Genomic DNA, 18,396 nt, shown 5'->3' with positions numbered 1-18,396 from the left:
GACACGACCAGCTATCCTTAGTAGCCACACACGCAGATGACAAGCAACATGAATTCGACTGGGACAACACTACTATTATAGGACAAGCCAAACAGAGAACAGCCAGGGAATTCCTAGAGGCATGGCACTCATCCACAGATTCAATCAATAAGCACATCGACCTGGACCCAATATACCGGCCACTGCAACGGACAGCTGGAACTGACAACCGGAAACAGCAGATTCAAACCAGTATAAATGCCAGAGGAAACATCACAGAAGTGCTTCACAGGAGGCTCCCAAGCACTGAGGATGTCACCTAGACAGGGGACGAAACATCTGCAACACAAATTCCCAGCTTGGCAAACAGAACCACAACATATTCCCCTGTTTCTGTCTTCAAGGGCCCAATTTTTGTCTTAACCATTTTTTTGCCTTTCACATACCTAAAAAAGCTTTTACTATCCTCCTTTATATTTTTGGCCAGTTTACCTTCGTACCTCATTTTTTCTCTGCGTATTTTCCTTCTTGTAATCCTCTGTTGTTCTTTAAAAGCTTCCCAGTCCTCCGTTTTCCCACTTATTTTTGCTATGTTATACTTTTTATCTTTTAACTTTATATGTTTCTTAACTTCCCTCATTAGCCACGGCCACTCTTGCCTTCTCCTAGGATCTTTCTTCGTTTTTGGAATGAACTGATCCTGCGTCTTCTGCATTATACACAGAAATATCTGCCATTGTTCCTCCACTGTCAACCCTGCTAAGGTATTGCACCATTGAACTTTGGCCAGCTCCTCCCTCATAGCTCCATAGTTCCCTTTATTCAACAGAAATATTGTCACAAGTTATGATGAAATCCATTACCCACATTCTAACATTCAGGATACACACAGTCAGTTCCAAGGGTGCTACATTTGACTGTTTCAAAATGCCAATAACATGCAATTTGTGGAGGGCTTTATAAGGAGTTCAGTAAGTCATTCAGGACCTGTTGTGATGAGGATGTGAGAGGACACAGGAGCAAACTCCATGGTAGGAGTGTTGCAGTTAATTGTATTACTTGGAACTCTATTGGTTTAGTTTAAGGGACTCCGTGAGGAATTAAATGTAGTTCACTGGTTCTGTGCTTTTCAAGTGGAAAAGTTCCAATAATACTAAACAATTAAGTCTTGAAGCCAGGATTTGGAAGTCCTGGGGAGGGAAAGTGGGAAGATCACTGGTCACTTTTGTGGAAAGCTATGATATGCTTGGAAGATACCCATGAGCATGATTAGTTCAGGGTAACTCAGAGAGCACGTGTTAAAAAGGTTACAAGCAGTATTTGTGCAAGATTGGACCTCAGGGGAAGTCCTGGGGGCAGAACAGGCTTGATGAAGCTCGGTGTAGGTGAAAAGTTGGAGTTCCTGAGAATAAATATTGGAGTGCAGTTTTTGGATGCTTGGGAAATGTAACCCTAAGAAAAGAAGATATTTAACCTGAGCAGGAACAGTCAATGAGGCATTCCATTATGAGTGGCTTTTCTGAAGAAGTTTCAAGGTCAGATCAGCAAAAGTGAAGAATTGTGATCCCTGGTAAAGTTCAATGAGATTCTTAACAACTTGGGGGATTACTGTGAAACCCATGGGATCTGTCTTGATTGTATTTGTCATTTGATATGTGCTGTGTCAGGTTTGATCGCAGTCTATTTTCCATATTTATCAAATTGTTAAATCTTGGTGCGTGTAATTTGTTGTACATGTATTTCAGATTATATTGCTGTTATAATGGTGAGTTGTAAAGATGACTGTTCAAAACTGTGAAATGTGACTTTATTTTCAAATGTGTGATCCTTCACATTGTTTACATTTTCTTAAAAAGAAATGTTTGTTGCTAGACAGACTGTGTAACATACAATTCCAGATCAGACCAATTTCAGAGAAGATTTTCAGCCCTATTGATTTGTACCTTTTTCATATATCTACCTGTCTGTATATCTGTTCTATCCACTATTTTAATGCCTCCTAATTTAAACACATGCAGACAAACACCTTGGTTTTAGAGTCATTGACGGGCATCCAATATATTCCACTGAGAGCATGAAATTGCATATTTCCTGCTTATAGGTATCATTGATTTGATATGTAAGAATCAGAACTACATGTGAATAAATGTGCTTGTAATACATGACATCTAGGAAAATATTGAGGCTTAAAGCTAGGTGAACTTAATTACCTATAATTATTATGGTTGGTTGATCTTTGATTCAAGGATGATCTCTACACACGGATTAAAGGTTTCTGCCATGGCTGTTCATGAAACTGAGCAGGTTGATTCTTGACTTTCAGTTCCCTTGATACCTGCTGCAGGACGACTCCTGAATAAGTAGGATCTGGGAATGGAGGATTTATTTCCTTCTGTGCCATCGCTGTGCCTCATCATGACCGTGACGCAGTTTGATGAGCAGGTCTTTTTTCATCATTTGAAAGATTGGGAAAGAGCTCCTCTCAGTCCTCAATGCCAACACTGCCCTACTTCAAGGAACGCCTCAGAACGATCTTTTGAAATGGTTTCTTTAACCTGAATAGAATGTTGGCTGTTTTGGGAGATGGATGAATAGGATGTGATGGGGGATGTTTCTTGGCCATCGAGGCACAGTGTTTCATTTAATATGGTTGCTTATGCAGGAATTTTACCTGCATACTATGAAACTATCTTCAAGGAAAACACATGTTTATTACATGATCTTCCAGCTGGATCCAATGTAGTCAAATCTATCTGGTCTGTCAAATATTCAACCTCCCATATGTAGAACATAGAACAGAGAACATTGCAGCAGAGTACAGGCCCTTTGGTCCTCGATGCTGTGTTGACCTTTTATCCTACTTTAAGATCATACTAACCTACATATCCTTCATTGTACTACCTTCCATGTGCCTATCCAAGAGCTGCTTAAATGTCCTTAATGTATGTGACTCTACTACCACTGCCAGCAGTGCATTCCATGCACCCATCGCTGTCTGTGTAAAGAACCTTCTTCTAGTTACCTTAACATTATGCCCCCTCATGATAGACAGTTCAGCCATGGGAAAAAGTCTCTGTCTATCCACCCTATCTGTGCCTCTCAACATCTTGTATGCCTCAATCAAGTCACCCCTCATCTTTCTTCACTCCAATGAGAAAAGCCCAAGCTCCCTCAACCTTTCTTCATAAGTCATGCCCTCCAGTCCAGTGATCATCCTGGTAAATCTCCTCTGCACCTTCTCTAAAGCTTCCACATCTTTCCCATTTTGAGGTGATCAGAACTGAACACAAAACTCCAAGTGTGGTCTAACCAGGATTCTATAGAGCTGTGGCATTACCTCATGGCTCTTAAATTCAATCACCTGCTAATGAAAGCCAACGCACCATGCACCTTCTTAACAACCCTATCACTCTGGGTGGTAACATTGACCCCCAAGGTCCCTCTGTTCCTCCACACTGCCAAGAATCCCACCTTTAACCCTGTATTCTGCATTCAAATTTGACCTTCCAAGGTGAACAACTTCACACTTTTCCATGTTGAACTCCATCTGTCACTGATCAGCCCTATATCCTGTCAATCAAGTCATTTATAAAAATCACAAAGAACAGAGGTCCAAGACCCTATCCCTGTGGAACACCACTGGTGACAGAGCTCCAGCCTGAATGCTTTCCATCAACACCACACTCTGACTTATATGGGCCAACAAATTAGGTATCCAGACAGCCAGATTTCCCTGTATCCCATGCCTGCTTACTTTCTGAATGAGCCTACCATAGGGAACCTGAAAAATTACCTTGCTAAAATCCATGTACACCATGTCCACTACTCTACCTTCATCAACATGTATTGTCACATTCTCAGATAATTCAGTAATGACCTACCCGTCCCGAAGCCATGCTAACTATCTCTAATCAAACTATGGTTCTACAAGTAATCATAAATCCTGTCTGTCAGAATCCTCTCCAACACTTTACACTGAGGTAAGACTGACTGGGCTGTATTTCCCAGGATTCCCTCCCATGAACAAGGGAATAACATTTACCATCCTCCAATCATTTATATGTTGAAGGGACTCACTGGAATATATCAGTACTTTTCATAATTTGGCCCACATCTCTCAAAAGGACTATTGAAGAGGAGATTGAACATAGGATTAGCTGACCCATTCCTTAATTTCTGCCCTCATACTTTCCTTTACCACCCACCACCTACTACACCCAGGGGATCATAAGTGACCATTTCTGCCATCTCCAACAAGCCACATATTCCCCTCCCTATCAACATTGCACAGGGACTGTTTCAGAGACCAGGAAAGGTCAGGGTGCTTCGGTGCAAAGGGTTCTGGCTGTCCTTGCACATGAATTGCAGAAAACTAGCATGTTGACACAGCATGTAATAAGAAGCAAAGGAATTTAGCCATTTATTGCTAAAGGAATACAGAATAAAAGTAAGGAAGTGTTGCTGCAACTGTACAAGGTATTTGACTGCATCTGGAGTATTGTGTACAGTTTTGCTCCTCTTGAGGAGGGATGTGCATTGGAGGCAGTTCAGAGTGTTGTTTGAGCTTTGGACACTTGGACCAGTTTATGTTTTAAAAGCACTTTACCTGTCGGTGAGGAGGGTAAAAGGACACAATTCAGTTTGTGGCGCAACTCCATTTTAGTAACAAAATATTCCTTATTAAAACACAGTGAGCATTTCCCAAATCCCCACAATATTCATTCTCTATAAAGCTCTACCTATCTGAGAAATTATATTACCTGCAAATAGAATAGAAATTTATAGTCACCGGTACTTTGACGTGAAATGTAGAACAAAAGATTTTGTAAGTCGCCCCACCATGGTGCCTACATCAAAGACACAAGTTGTACATATTTTTTTGAAAAAAAAGTAAAATTAAGACAAAGTCCATCACAGTTCAGTTAACAGCTCCTGGGCTTGGAGTAAGCCAATTAAGGAATGGTGGGATATCCCAAAGAGACAGCCAGGAGATCGGCCTTCTGGGATGCTGAATACTAGGCCAGAAACTTCAGCCAAAGAAGGCCGCCATGCCAGGCCAAGACTGCTTGCTGATCGGCTGGAATACCTGGACACTGAAGACAAGGAAGACCTCCACAAAGGAACAAGAGTACTGGGCGCGAGACAAGACTGCCTAGCCATGGACTTGGAACCTTGGCCTAGCCTGTTAGTCTGGGCTGGGGGAGTCAGCTCAGGACCTGTTCCTTGCTTGCCAGGAGACCCTGGGCTGGGATGGAGCCATGTCCAGATTATCCTGATGTTGCTGCCGCTGTCACCGGGGGTGTCCTCTTTTACTCACCACTCTCCATGAGGAAAAAGAAAACAAAGAGACAAAGGGCAAAAATGAAAAAAAGAGAGAAAAAACTGACCAGGAGCAATCAAGCCCACCTACTCCATGCATCATGGCAAAATCAAAACATTTAACGTGTTTAAGCTAGACTGTTGGAATCTCCCTCCTGTGGGACATAAGGCTGATATTAGGGTTTCCTCCGAGTGCTCTGGTTTCCTCCCAGTCCAAAGATGCACAGGCTAGGTAGTTTAGCCAAGGGAATGTTGGCTCACAGGGATAGAATAGAGGGATGTGTCTGGTTTGCATGCTCTTTGGAGGGTTAGTGTGGACTTGATGGGCCAAATGGCTTGCTCCCACACTGTAGGGATTCTGTGACTCTAACATGTTAGGCTTCAGTGTTCTGGTGTAGCTCAACTCAAGCTGTGAGGATTAACACCTCATCTTCCACCTAGGTATCTTACAGTGTTCAGGATTCAACATTGAGTTTAACAACGTCAGAATGTGATCAGCTTCCTCCATGTTCATTACCCAATCCCCTGCTCCCAGTTCCTGTTAATTAAAGGTTGCTCCCAGCAAAGTCAACTCATTTTCAACTATTTGTAGTTCCTGTTATTACCCATTCAACATTTATTTCTTCCCTGGCTTACTATCAGCAATCCCTTTGTCAGCTTCCCTTTCTCTCCCTCTCCTTCTCAGCCACCCGCTACCCCATTTCTCTTTCTGCTTCTCTACCTGTCTCTCAAACATCCAACCCCTCTTCCTGATTGAGGGTCATTGGACAGAACAGGTTGAGTCTATTTCTCTTCTTTCCCCTGACTCAGGCAGACCTGCTGAGTTTCTCCAGTACATTTATTTTAGTGACAAATGTCCTGCACACTCAGTTGTTCATTTTCTATTGTTGTGCAAGATAGCTGTGTCAATTCTGTATGGCAGGGCAGTGAGTGTTTGCAAGTAAACAGAAGTCTTAATGTGCAAAGCATCCATTATTTTGAAATCTGGGCTGTTTATCATCAAGACCTGAGTGGTCGAGGAATTCTATAATCTATGAAAATGAATAACTTAATGTCCTGAATATTTTATTTTATGAGGCATAACCAATTTTATATTGGTTGGGTATATCATCATAGGAACTAAAGTTTTTAATGTTAAAAATCACACAACACCAGGTTATAGTCCAACAGGTTTAATTGGAAGCACACTAGCTTTCGGAGCGACGCTCCTTCAATCACCTGATGAAGGAGCGTCGCTCCGAAAGCTAGTGTGCTTCCAATTAAACCTGTTGGACTATAACCTGGTGTTGTGTGATTTTTAACTTTGTACATCCCAGTCCAACACCGGCATCTCCAAAGTTTTTCATGGTTCAGTATGCTGAATCTGATGCTTTTTCTTGGCAGATGCCCTGTTCATGTGAAAATGCAAAGTAAACCCATAGCAATTGAGAATCATGGTGGAAGCAAACTATTTTGGATTAAAAAAATGAATTGTAAACATTACATTTTGTGCTTTCTATTGCAGTTCTGAATAATGCAATTGAGAGGATGCTAAATGGCAATGCTGAACAGAAATGCAATTAGGGTAAGTTGTCCAATTTGAAACTTGTATATGCATTCAGCTGAAATTTGTTTTATTACGTAATTTAAAAGAATGATGGGGCTTAAAGCTAAGAATATTGTGCTGCATGAACATTTTGTTTTTCTTAACATTTAAGGGTAAAACACATCATTGATTTTATTGAATCATGTCACAAACATATTTATAAATTCAATGAAAATTTGTCATGTTATATTAAACTGATGTTTGTCCTCATTTATCATGTTTCATCCGAGAACAGCAAGAAGCTTTGTCATTCAACAAAAGTACTAGTGATAAGTAGACAAATCGATGCACAGCAATTAGTGGCTTTTGACTGCAAAAACATATATGTGATATTGCTTGTTTTGTTTCAATGATTGGTAAGAACTCCAAAATACTACAAGTGTGTTTAGCCTTTAATTCCAAAAAACGATTTTAAAAAGAAGGCTGCTCCAGAGAGAAGATAGCAACTATGATATAAAAATAAATTCAGCAAGATATCAAATAAACTTCAAACAGATTGGGCTGTGATCTCTCATGACTATGAAGTTAACAAGGGGCCACGACTTCCTACTTGGCAGCAAGTCATCCCTGCACTTAATGTCCCAAACATCATCAGACACACTTTGTTTTTCTCTTTTATGTATTCTTCAAAGATGGATTAAAAAACCTGACATCTGTTAGAATGGGCTAGTGGAAGTGAACCACCTTCTATGTACCAACCTGTACTGGACCGTTAGTGTTCCTGCCTAGACCTGGAACAAATTGGAGAAACTCGCCCAGGTCTGATGGTAATAATTGTCATGCATAAAATATGCATAATTATTTGATAATGGTAAGAAATACATTGCTGCTTGCCACGTTTCAAAATTGTGGATGGAAAAACACCAATTAACAAGAGCAAATAGAACGATGCATATGGCTTAAGCAGTTGTACAAATCGATGTGTGATCAGTTCAATTTCTGCCTGAGTGGTGTCCGTTACTCTTGCCTACACTCCAACTAATAATTTCCCTCCAGCTCGGCTAAGCACAAATCATCCTAAGTATCCTGTTCTGTATCCAAATAACCATTGCAAGCCAGTGAGGAATATCCTGAAGTCACCTTACAATACCATAGATTAGGTCAATCAAGCTACTGTGTAAGTATGGGGAAAGGTGTTGCTCTGTTTCAGTTTCATCTAATTATTGCAAAACAGTTACTCAGTGTAATACTAATTTAGAGTTTACATTGTTATTATGCTGTTTGTTAACTGCTACTGAGTCAATACACAATAACATTGTTCAATGTTATTATAATTACCATGTACTACTTCAAATAAGCTTGTGAATAGCGAGGCTGTATGTAGTTTTGATACTTTTACCAGATGAATGATAGGTTATTTGTGGAGAAGAATATGAGTTTTATACCACAAATATGGAGAAATTATGTCCTTAATGATTTGTATGGCAGCAGGGATGGGGGGGTTAGTATTATGACATTGAGAAAAGATGGCTAGTACAGCAAAAGATTAACCAGCTGCATATCACACAGGATACAGTATTGTACTTTTGGAGTCCAGTACTGGTTACAACAGATTTTCCTATTTTCTGCAAATCTAAAGATGAAGAAGGGCTTATGCCCGAAACGTTGATTCCCCTGCTCCTCGGATGCTGCCTGGCCTGCTGTGTTTTTCCAGCATCACATTTTTCAACTTTGATCAGGAAATGTCAAGTAATGAGTAACACGATAACCCATCTCAATTTGGAGGACAAAAATAAAATTGCAATATTGCCCTATGCCACAGTTGTTTCTTTATTGTGGTTTGGTTTTTATTATCTCTCAGATGGAGCATTGTCTCACCAATGTGCCATACCATTTTTGAATTTTATTCATTTATCTTTTTGAGCAAATGTTCAAAAAGGTTGACACAAAAGGTTAAACCATAAGAAATGAGAACCGAATAGGCTGTTTGGTTCCTCATGCCCTCTTCACCATTCAATAGGATCATGACTAATTTGATATTTCTCACGTCCACATCTCTGCAACCATTGATTCCCTTATTGATTAAGGACCCATCTATCTCAGCCTTCAATATACATGAATAGTTTGCTGTTATAGCTCTTTGTGGCATACGTTCCAAAGATTTTCAACCCTTAGAAGAAATTTCTCCTCAGCTCAGACCTTAATCGGTGCCCTTTTTTTCTGAGACTATGCCCTCTGATCCTATCCTTTCCCATGAGGGAAGTATCCGCTCAGCATTTACCCTATCAAGCCCCTTAAGAATCCTGTATGGTTTAATGAGATCACCTCTCATTCTTCTAAACTCCAGTGAATAGGATCCCAACCTGTTTAGCCATTTGCTCATAAGACAGTCCCTACATAGGCAAAAGTGGCAATGTAATAACCGGTCCATGCCAATAGAGCTATTCAGAATGCAAAACTTATTAAACTCTGTTGACAACGTTAGATACAATAGAGATGCAAGAATTTATTTTTCATTTGTGAGTAGGATAAAATTATTTCAAGACAGATGTGCTTCTAAATCTTTTTGTTTTGCTTCATCTGACATAATTTCAAAGGAATTCTATTTTGTGCAGTGAACGGTAGAAACTTGGTGATTATATTCATGCATCCTAAGTAATCTCCAGTCGGAAAACAAGGATGAAATGGAATGCCTTGAATAGCAACCTTTGTTAACAATTTACATTTTCTTCCCAAGCATAAATGTCAAACGACTTGAATACCATGAAAAGTTGAAAGGCATGAAATATGGACTAACATCTCCCAAACTCACAAACACAGAAATAAATTGTTGATAGTTGTGTCGCAATGCACAATGCCTTATGCACAGAACTTGACTTGGACCTTGAGGAAATTTGCAACAAATCTATAACAACATCCTGTTAGTGATTCAAAATTATGATTTTGTCACATTCTTTCCTCAATTTATTCAGGTCTAAAATTCAAACAAAATGTCTGCAAGTTAGCTTTGAGAAATATAAAAGCATTATCATCTTTATGCAGTGACCAGCAAGAAAGCCTTGTTTGTTTATTACAGCATAGACACAACTAACACTTTTCTTTTTACTATTGGCTATTTTAATAAGCTCCAGAGAACCTAATGTGTTCCTCTATGTCCACCATTGATGGTTTTATGTTTCACCACCATTGGCTTGTTATTCCCTCCCATAATATCCCCACTACTAACATTCCTTATTGTTAAATGTATCTTTCACCGGTTGCCAATTCTAATGTCCCTTTTTTTGATCTGTCAATTTGTCATCACATTCATGTGGAATCTGGTCCCATGTTTTACTCTTAAAGGAAATATTAGAATGCAATTGTATTATGATTTGACTGAACATGCCAGTTGCATTAATATTCATCTCTTAATTGTTCTTGTGAGTTAAAAAAGATTGTTATGTGCAGATTGTTACAGCTTTGTTCTGACTATACATTGCTTTTGAGCTGCTTAAATAAGTGCTTTTCTACAAACACGTTGATCAGCATACTTCATTGTAATTTAAACATTTCAATAGCTTTTTCTCAGACAAAAGTTGATTTATTTCATTCAATTATGATTGGCTTTTGAACCTTTTACTATGCCTATAGTTTATCAGCTACACTGGTGGGAGCATCATTCTTAATCATGTGAATGTCCAATTTCTCTATATCTGGTTATCAGAAGAACATGCTTTCATTTCTCCTTATTTTCCAATATATTAAAAATAAACTTACTATATTGCAATAAGGAGTCAGCCTGGGCCCGTTTGGTATGGTGTAGGTGGGCTGCTGGAAATGTCACCAATAACTCAGTGATATTTTCTGGTTAGAATAAGAGCAACTGGGTTTTGGATAGCTTCGTTGGTTAAAATGACTGGAGTGAGGTGGGAATAATGCCTTCAAATATGATTTTTATCCCCGAAGCAGCTGAAAATCTTTCTTAGGTCTTGAGTTGTGTAGCGGGATGAACTTAATGGAGATATTTTCTGGGTAACAGAGATCAGACTAGAGTCGAATTTCAGATTGAGTTTGAGATTAATGTAGAGAAGTCTGAAAGTAGTGTGCTAAACTTAGGTCATGTGATTGCCTTTGTTTTATGACCAGGTTTGGCTCCTCTTTCCAACCTCTCCAGTTGGTCGCAAGAAATCTTTAAGTTCTTTTAGCAAGAGTCTATAATTCTCCTTCATTATAATGCAGTTAACTAATTTCTAAACTAATAATAATTGCAACATTTTCCTGATTGAAAGAATGGGCACAATTATTAATAGCCGATCTAAGTGGGTGTGAAATTGCATGCATACTTGCGTGTAAAGTTAAAAGGAGTATTATGACCAGTTCAAAAAGACATCAAAGAATATACAGTTTAGAGTGTTCTACATGGAAACACAAAAGATAAAAGTAGGCCATTTGATCCCTCAAGCCTGCACTGCCAATTAATAAGATTATGGCTGATCATCGAACTCAATATCCTAATACATCAACCCAATCTCCTCAACACCCACCCTCCACAATATTCCTTAGCCACAAAAGCTAAAGCTCTGTCGTGATTGGAAGGTGGTCAGCCAGGTGAGTCTCATAGAATACGGATTCCTGATTGGTGTTGTTCATCAGGTCATGGGGGAGCCTTATCTGACAGATAGAAACAGGAGAGTCAGAGATTCTGTTCACTCTGAGAGCAGGCTCTGGGGGAGCTGGATCAGTGTAAAGGACTTTCCATGTGTAATTAAAGGGTGACTTGGGTGACAGGATGCAAATTCCTGTGGAGTTATTTCAACCACCTACTTGAAAACACAATGTTTTGGCCTCAATTACATTCTATAGTAGTGAATTCCATAGGCTCACTACTCCCTGAGTCAAGACATTTCTTCTCGTCTCAGTGCTAAGAAGTTTACTCCTTATCATTAAACTATTAACTCCTGGTTCTGGACTTCTCACTATCATGAAGATCCTTCCTGCATCTAACCTTCTAGTCTTGTTAGGATTTTCTAGGTTTCTATGAGATTCCACCTCCCCCGCACCCCCCTCCAATTGATCTAAATTCCAGTAAGTACAATCTTAACTGACTCAATTTCTTCTTACATTGTCAACCTTGCCATAGTGTCATAGAGTTATAGAGATGTATAGCACGGGAACATTTGAGGAATCAATTTGATCAACGCTCAAACCTTCACTGCATTCCCTCCATAGCAAGAGTATCATTCTTCAAATAAGGAGACCAAAATGGCACAGAGTATTCCAGTTGTGGTCTCACTAATTACCTGTATAATTGCAGCAAGAATATCCTTGAAGCATGACTATTTAAGCTGAGACAACATTTGTTTAATTAGTGTCATAGGCCCTTAGCAACAGCAAATATTGCAGTTATCTTCTGAGTTTTCAGTGTTATGATATTTCTTTATAATCCGTGTTGTTACTGCATGGATTATAATATTTAACTTCTCAATTCTGCATCCTTTAGTCTTTCATGAGAGAAGAAACTTTCTTGCGACAGCTTGTTTGTGTGTTTCTATGTTTGATTTTGTTCTCTCCAGGCTTGGTGATTGTAGGTGATGTTTTCATCTTCAACATGAAAACATTTTCATCAAATGAAGATAGGAAATAAGGTTCTTTTCAACATCCTCAACATGTGCCTGTGCCACCACCCTGCCCCCCCAAAAAAGCCCTCTTCGCTGCATTGGAGAAACTTTAATTTCAGTTCAGCTGTCTGTTTTCTAATTCACTGCTGTTCGTCAAGTGATGCCTGTGCCCATTTTAAATCTGTGACTTTAGTTCCTTTCTTGTTTAAGCCATTTCAGTCCATGGATGTTCTGAGCATTAAAATCAATGATGGAATTCAAAAATCAATAGCCTTAGTCACATAAATCATGACAATAGGCTTAAAAGACCGATTTTGCTGAAGTAAATCTGGCAATTAGATGATGAGATGTGGTAGCAGAGCGATGGTGATATTTAAAGATACATTTTGGAATTGCAACAAACAACTCTATGGGAAAAGAGATCCATTTGTTGCTAACTCGAAAGGTTCAGAACAGTATTAAAGTAAAGTAAGTGACTTAAAAATCTGCTAATAGGAACAGTAAGTCTCAGCATTGTGGGGAGTTTTAGAAACCAACTGATAAGGAGGGAGAAAGTGGAAATTAAGAGTTAACTACAAGAAATCAAAAAAACAATTTTTACAGAGTCAAAAGGTAGAGATAACAAATCTAAACAGGGGTCCCTTGGAAACCAAGGCAGAGGAGTTAAAAATGGAGAATATGGAAATGGCAGATATGAAATGTTTGAACCTGAGACCCATATGTCTCTGTGGAGTTTGTACACTCTCCCCGTGATGATGTATTTTCCCTCCGGGTGCTTTGGTTTCCTCCCACAGTCCAAAGTTGCCAATAGTGTCTAGGGGTAGGCAGGAAAGTGGATTATCCATGGGAAATGCAGGGATAGGGTGGAGGGAACATCTGGGTGGAATGCTCTTTGGTGGGTCGGTGTAGACTCGATAGGCTGAATGGTCTACTTCCACTCACCCATTGTACTCTATGCTACTTTCTCCCCACCCCCACCCTCCTCTAGCTTATCTCTCCATGCTTCAGGCTCTCTGCCTTTATTCCTGATGAAGGGCTTTTGCCCGAAACGTCGATTTTGCTGCTCCTCGGATGCTGCCTGAACTGCTGTGCTCTTCCAGCACCACTAATCCAGAATCTGGTTTCCAGCATCTGCAGTCATTGTTTTTACCACCTGAATGGTCTACTTCCACACTGTAGGGATTAAGGCTGTAAAAGAGGTAGCTATAGAGATGCAGGATGCCCTCATTATGATTTCCAAAATTCCCAAGAGACTGTGATGGCTCGTCTGGTTAGAAGATAATAAATGTAATGACATTATTCAAGAAGATAAACTGTAAACTAAGAACTGCAGCTATCCTGAGGTCAGTCAGTGGCATAAATTCTGCAATCAATTATTTTTCAAACAATTTCACAGGATGTTTGGAAGCTGGAGATCTCAATAGGCTAGCATGAGGTTCCAGTTAACACAATACCAGTGCAATGATTCAGTCTTCATTTCAGCTGAAATAGGCTTGGGACCTGCCTCCTTGATTGCACTGAGTGCAATGTCAAATCGCCAACATTAACAAAATCTTCCTAGCAAAATAGCTCAGGATTCGGCATCAGAATGAGTAAAGGGTCTACCTTTGGCAGTGCACAATGTCATGAAAGAATGTGTAAAACACTGATTATAATTTGATAGGCAAAATAAACATGCCTTTATGTCAGTGAAATTATGCTTGATATATTTATTAAAATGTGTTGAGGCTGTAGCCTAGTAGGGTTTTAAAGTAAATTGAGTAGATTGGACATATTTGAAAAGGTATTCGATAAAGTGCAACTTAAAAACCTGTATAAGGTAAGGCCTAGCGGGGGTTGAAGGTATGCAAGGATTAAGTATTGATTATAGGACAAAACAATAGAAACTAAGAATAAATGGATCATTTTAAAGTTGACAATGTCTAACTGTGAGAGTGCCCAGCAATCACTCCTGAAGCTCTGCTTTTTACAATTCAGATTAATGAATTGGATTAACGGACAGTGTGATGTACCTGAACCTGTTGCTATGTTAAAGCTGCGTGTGAAAACAAACAATGAGAATGACATCAAGGCTTGGATTTTCCCAGCTTTGTGGAAGGTGGAAGGGTTTCCAGGGAATTAGATGGGAGCCACCTTGGGTTGGCTTCCCAAAGCCTTCCTGCCTCTTGTGACTTTCTTGACAGCCGATGACTATTTGAGCTAAAAACTCCATGTCAGAATGATGGGGGTGCAGTAATGAAAGGCTGCAATTCAGTCAGTGAATAGGCCACCAGAGCAATATCCCCTTCATCCCAATGTTCTAAAGACTTTGAGAGTCTCGGTGCAGTCTGTCTGTATTGGTCATTTTGAGGATGTCTCCATGTTGAGCTATACACATAGTCAACAATCTGTCTGATCAGCATTAACCACTCCCAGAAGGGTTGCCAAGATTCTAAATTTCTCTGCCCTTGACCTCAACATTGGGAACTTTTCTATCATAGTGGTAATACAGGAAATACCCAGGTGACCAATTAAGTAACTGCATCCCCTGGAAAATCACATTGCTAGTCTCACTGACAGGAAATGCTGAACATGGTCTCACATTTGATCCTGTCTATTGGATCCCAAAGCCCACTGACAATACAACTCAATAAGGGACACAGGTTAAGTGAATAAGTAAGACGTTGGCAGATGGCGTATAATTGAGGCTTATAATTTTATCTATTTTGGTAAGAAGATCTCTTTTAAAATAGTGAGAAACATTGAACATTTTCAGGAGATTTTGGGTATTGTATGCGAACAATAAATGGTATGTTAATCTTTGTTGTAAATCAGTTTGAGTTTCAAATTGAGGAAACATTGCTACATTGTACATGATTTTGGTGAGAACACACCTGACGTGTTGTCTACTGTTCTAGACTCCACACTCAAAGAAGGTCTTTGAGAGAAACTAGCAATTGATTCCCAGAGTAAAAGAGTTACCCTTTTGGAGAGTTTGACCAGAATGAGCTTATGCGGTTTGGAGTTGGGAAGAATGAGGCTAATCTCATTGAGATGTTTCAATGAAAGAATCTCACTGACTGGATACTGTTTTCCTTGGCTTATTTTGCAGTAATTTATTGGATCATTTCAATCAACCACATTACTGTATAAACTCAACAAAAGAATAACATATTTACTTGACATTGAATGATGTTTATTTGTTTTTTTTTCAGTCAACCTTACTGATTTAAAAAATATCAAACTTTACTGAATTATGTAAACTTGAATTTATCAACTGCCATAGAGAGATTTGAACTCACATCTCCAAACCTCTGGATCACTAGTTCAGTGATATATCCACTATGCTACCATATCCAATTGATTAAATGCTACTATATCAATGTTTTACTTTATGTTCTGGCTCCCAACTCTTATGTATAAAGGAATATTAAATTGATCTTATTTTAAAGAAATAACTACGACCTCCTTTTCCATACAATAAAGCTGAGCATGGAGGCTGCGGGTTGGCAATGTGAAGCTGAATATACAGCTGAACTGGTGGGGTGGGTATCGGTGATAGAGCTTTGCAAGCATATATCTATTGGAAGAAATGCAATCGCTATATTGAGGGGTGTGCAACAACCAATAACCATTAAAATAAGATTTTTGAGATGCCACTTAAAGTTATTATGGCAAAAATAAAGTTCTGTGAATGCACTAATTTTCAAATATTCTAAATGCAATGATATATTTAGAATTTGATTTCATCACCATTCTTCTGTCACACATTGCATCATACCCTGCTATCACTTTAATAATGCAAATTATTTAATTTGCCTGTACCCTAATTTGATGACTGGTTCCACCTCCATGCAAATATATTTCACCTCAATTATAGCTACTTCTGGCAGATTGATTGATGTGCTTTTTTTATTTGTCTTTGAATTAATCAATTAGCAGTTCAATCATGTGCAACTGCATTTGTCATCTTTTCTATCATTATTGAAATCTCGTCTTTCCAATAATTTTCATTCGTATTCCATAATGTTAAGAAATAAAAATGGAATTTGTTTCTTTTCAGCCATTGTACGTAAATGGCTTTTGTGATGTTTCAAGTGTAACAGAAGATCATATCCCTAGGTGCAAGTGGTAATGGTAAAGTATTTTTCACTCTAGCCTGTCATTCCTGCATTAATGAGACCTGACCCTCAATGGGCCAGCCCTTCCACTGCCATTAATAGCTGAGTGACTGGCCTATTCTGTCAGCCTGCCGCAATGGGAGAATCTACCTTAGCAAATCTATTTATTCATGGTAAGTAATACAAGGGATGAGCCACTAGTATTTTTCTTTGGCTATATCCAGCAGGTGTTTTTCTTCATTCTTCTGAAACAATGCCTATCATAACACTTAAATGGAAATATTTTTCTTTAAATTATTTAAATTTCTAAAAAATTACCTCATTTTGTGTCAAATCAGCATTACATGCTAATTATCAATGCAAATGTGCAGAATATCCACATTGTAACATACTTGTAATATTAATAATATGATTTGGGTTTATTATTGTCACATATACCTAGGTGCAGTGAAAAGTTTTGTTTTGTATGCAGTACTGGCAGATCATACTGTAAAAGGTTTGTAGGGTAATAGACCAGAGCTAAGTATACAATATTAATGCCTCATAGAAGATGCACAGAAAGTGAGCTCAGCATTAAATTTAAAATTTGAGAGGTCCATTTTGAAGTGTAATAGCAAGGAACAAGGTATTCTTGAATCTATTCATACATGTATACAAACTTTTATATCTCCATCCCCAATGGAAGAAGGTGGAAAAGACTATAACCAGGGCAGGAGGGGTCTTGGATTATATTGGCTGCTTTCCTGAGGCAGGAGGAAGTATAGATAGGGTCAATGGATGGAAGGTTGGTTTGCATGATGGACTGAGCTGTGTTTATGACGCTCTCTAGTTCATCTCTTGTTAATGATGTTAAAATAGCTTCTGATATGGCCACTCTCAAGTGCTGTAATTTCTAGCTTGATACGAAAACAGCAGCAAAAAACAACAGGCTGTGTATTAAAATGTTGTAGCCTTTAAAGTAGTTGCATGACACCATCTCATGTTTAATTAAGGTTCAGCATGGGAGCCACCTAATCACATGGGGGTCTGTCTGAAATCCAAGGTATTTTGCAACATTCTCCAGTAATCTTGAGGGAATGATTTTTTATCTCAAATTTGTTTCAAATTTAGGATGTGGGTGTCACTGGCAGTGACCCAATGTTTATTGCTTACCTATAATTGTACTTGAGAGTGCGTTTGTGAGCTGCATCCCAGATCTATTGTAATTCATGTGTGGTATGTCGACCCATAATGCTGTTAGGGGAGAGTTCGAGGATTTGGACCCAGTCAGGATAAAGGAACAGTAAGACATTTCCAAATCAGATGGTGACTGGTTTGGAGGGGCACTTGCAAGTGGCATTACTGTGTATCTGCTGCCCTTTGTCTTTCTAGGGTAGCGATTACAGGTTTGGAAGGTGCTATCTAAGGAGCCTGGATTAATTTCTGCAGTGGTAAAAACAATGACTGCAAATGCTGGAATCCAGATTCTGGATTAGTGATGCTGGAAGAGCACAGCAGTTCAGGCAGCATCCAAGAAGCAGCGAAATCAATGTTTCGGGCAAAAGCCCTTCATCAGGAATAAAGGCAGAGAGCCTGAAGCATGGAGAGATAAGCTAGAGGAGGGTGGGGGTGGGGAGAAAATAGCATAGAGTACATTAGGTAGTGGGGAAGGGGATGAAGGTGATAGGTCAGGTAGGAGAGGGTGGAGTGGATAGGTGGAAAAGGAAATAGGCAGGTAGGACAAGTCCGGACAAGTCATGGGGACAGTGCTGAGCTGGAAGTTTGGAACTAGGGTGAGGTGGGGAAGGGGAAATGAGGAAACTGTTGAAGTCCACATTGATGCCCTGGGGTTGAAGTGTTCCGAGGCGGAAGATGAGGCATTCTTCCTCCGGGCGTC

At 39.3% G+C, this 18,396-nt stretch overlaps 1 protein-coding gene across 1 annotated transcript in view; it reads left to right on the top strand.

Annotated features, from left to right (window-relative positions):
* pcdh15b (protocadherin-related 15b) overlaps positions 1-18,396 on the top strand; it is a 1,523,107-nt gene that overhangs the window by 531,382 nt on the left and 973,329 nt on the right. The window contains exon 4 of the mRNA XM_043712368.1: positions 6,803-6,862. The gene's annotated coding sequence lies outside the window, so the exon portion shown is untranslated. The remainder of the gene's footprint in view (positions 1-6,802; positions 6,863-18,396) is intronic.

This window comes from Chiloscyllium plagiosum, chromosome 22 (assembly GCF_004010195.1).
Source record: "Chiloscyllium plagiosum isolate BGI_BamShark_2017 chromosome 22, ASM401019v2, whole genome shotgun sequence".
Classification (NCBI taxonomy): Eukaryota; Metazoa; Chordata; class Chondrichthyes; order Orectolobiformes; family Hemiscylliidae; genus Chiloscyllium; species Chiloscyllium plagiosum.
The sequence above is the reverse complement of the archived record's forward strand: the minus strand, read 5'-3'. Positions and strand labels throughout refer to the sequence as shown.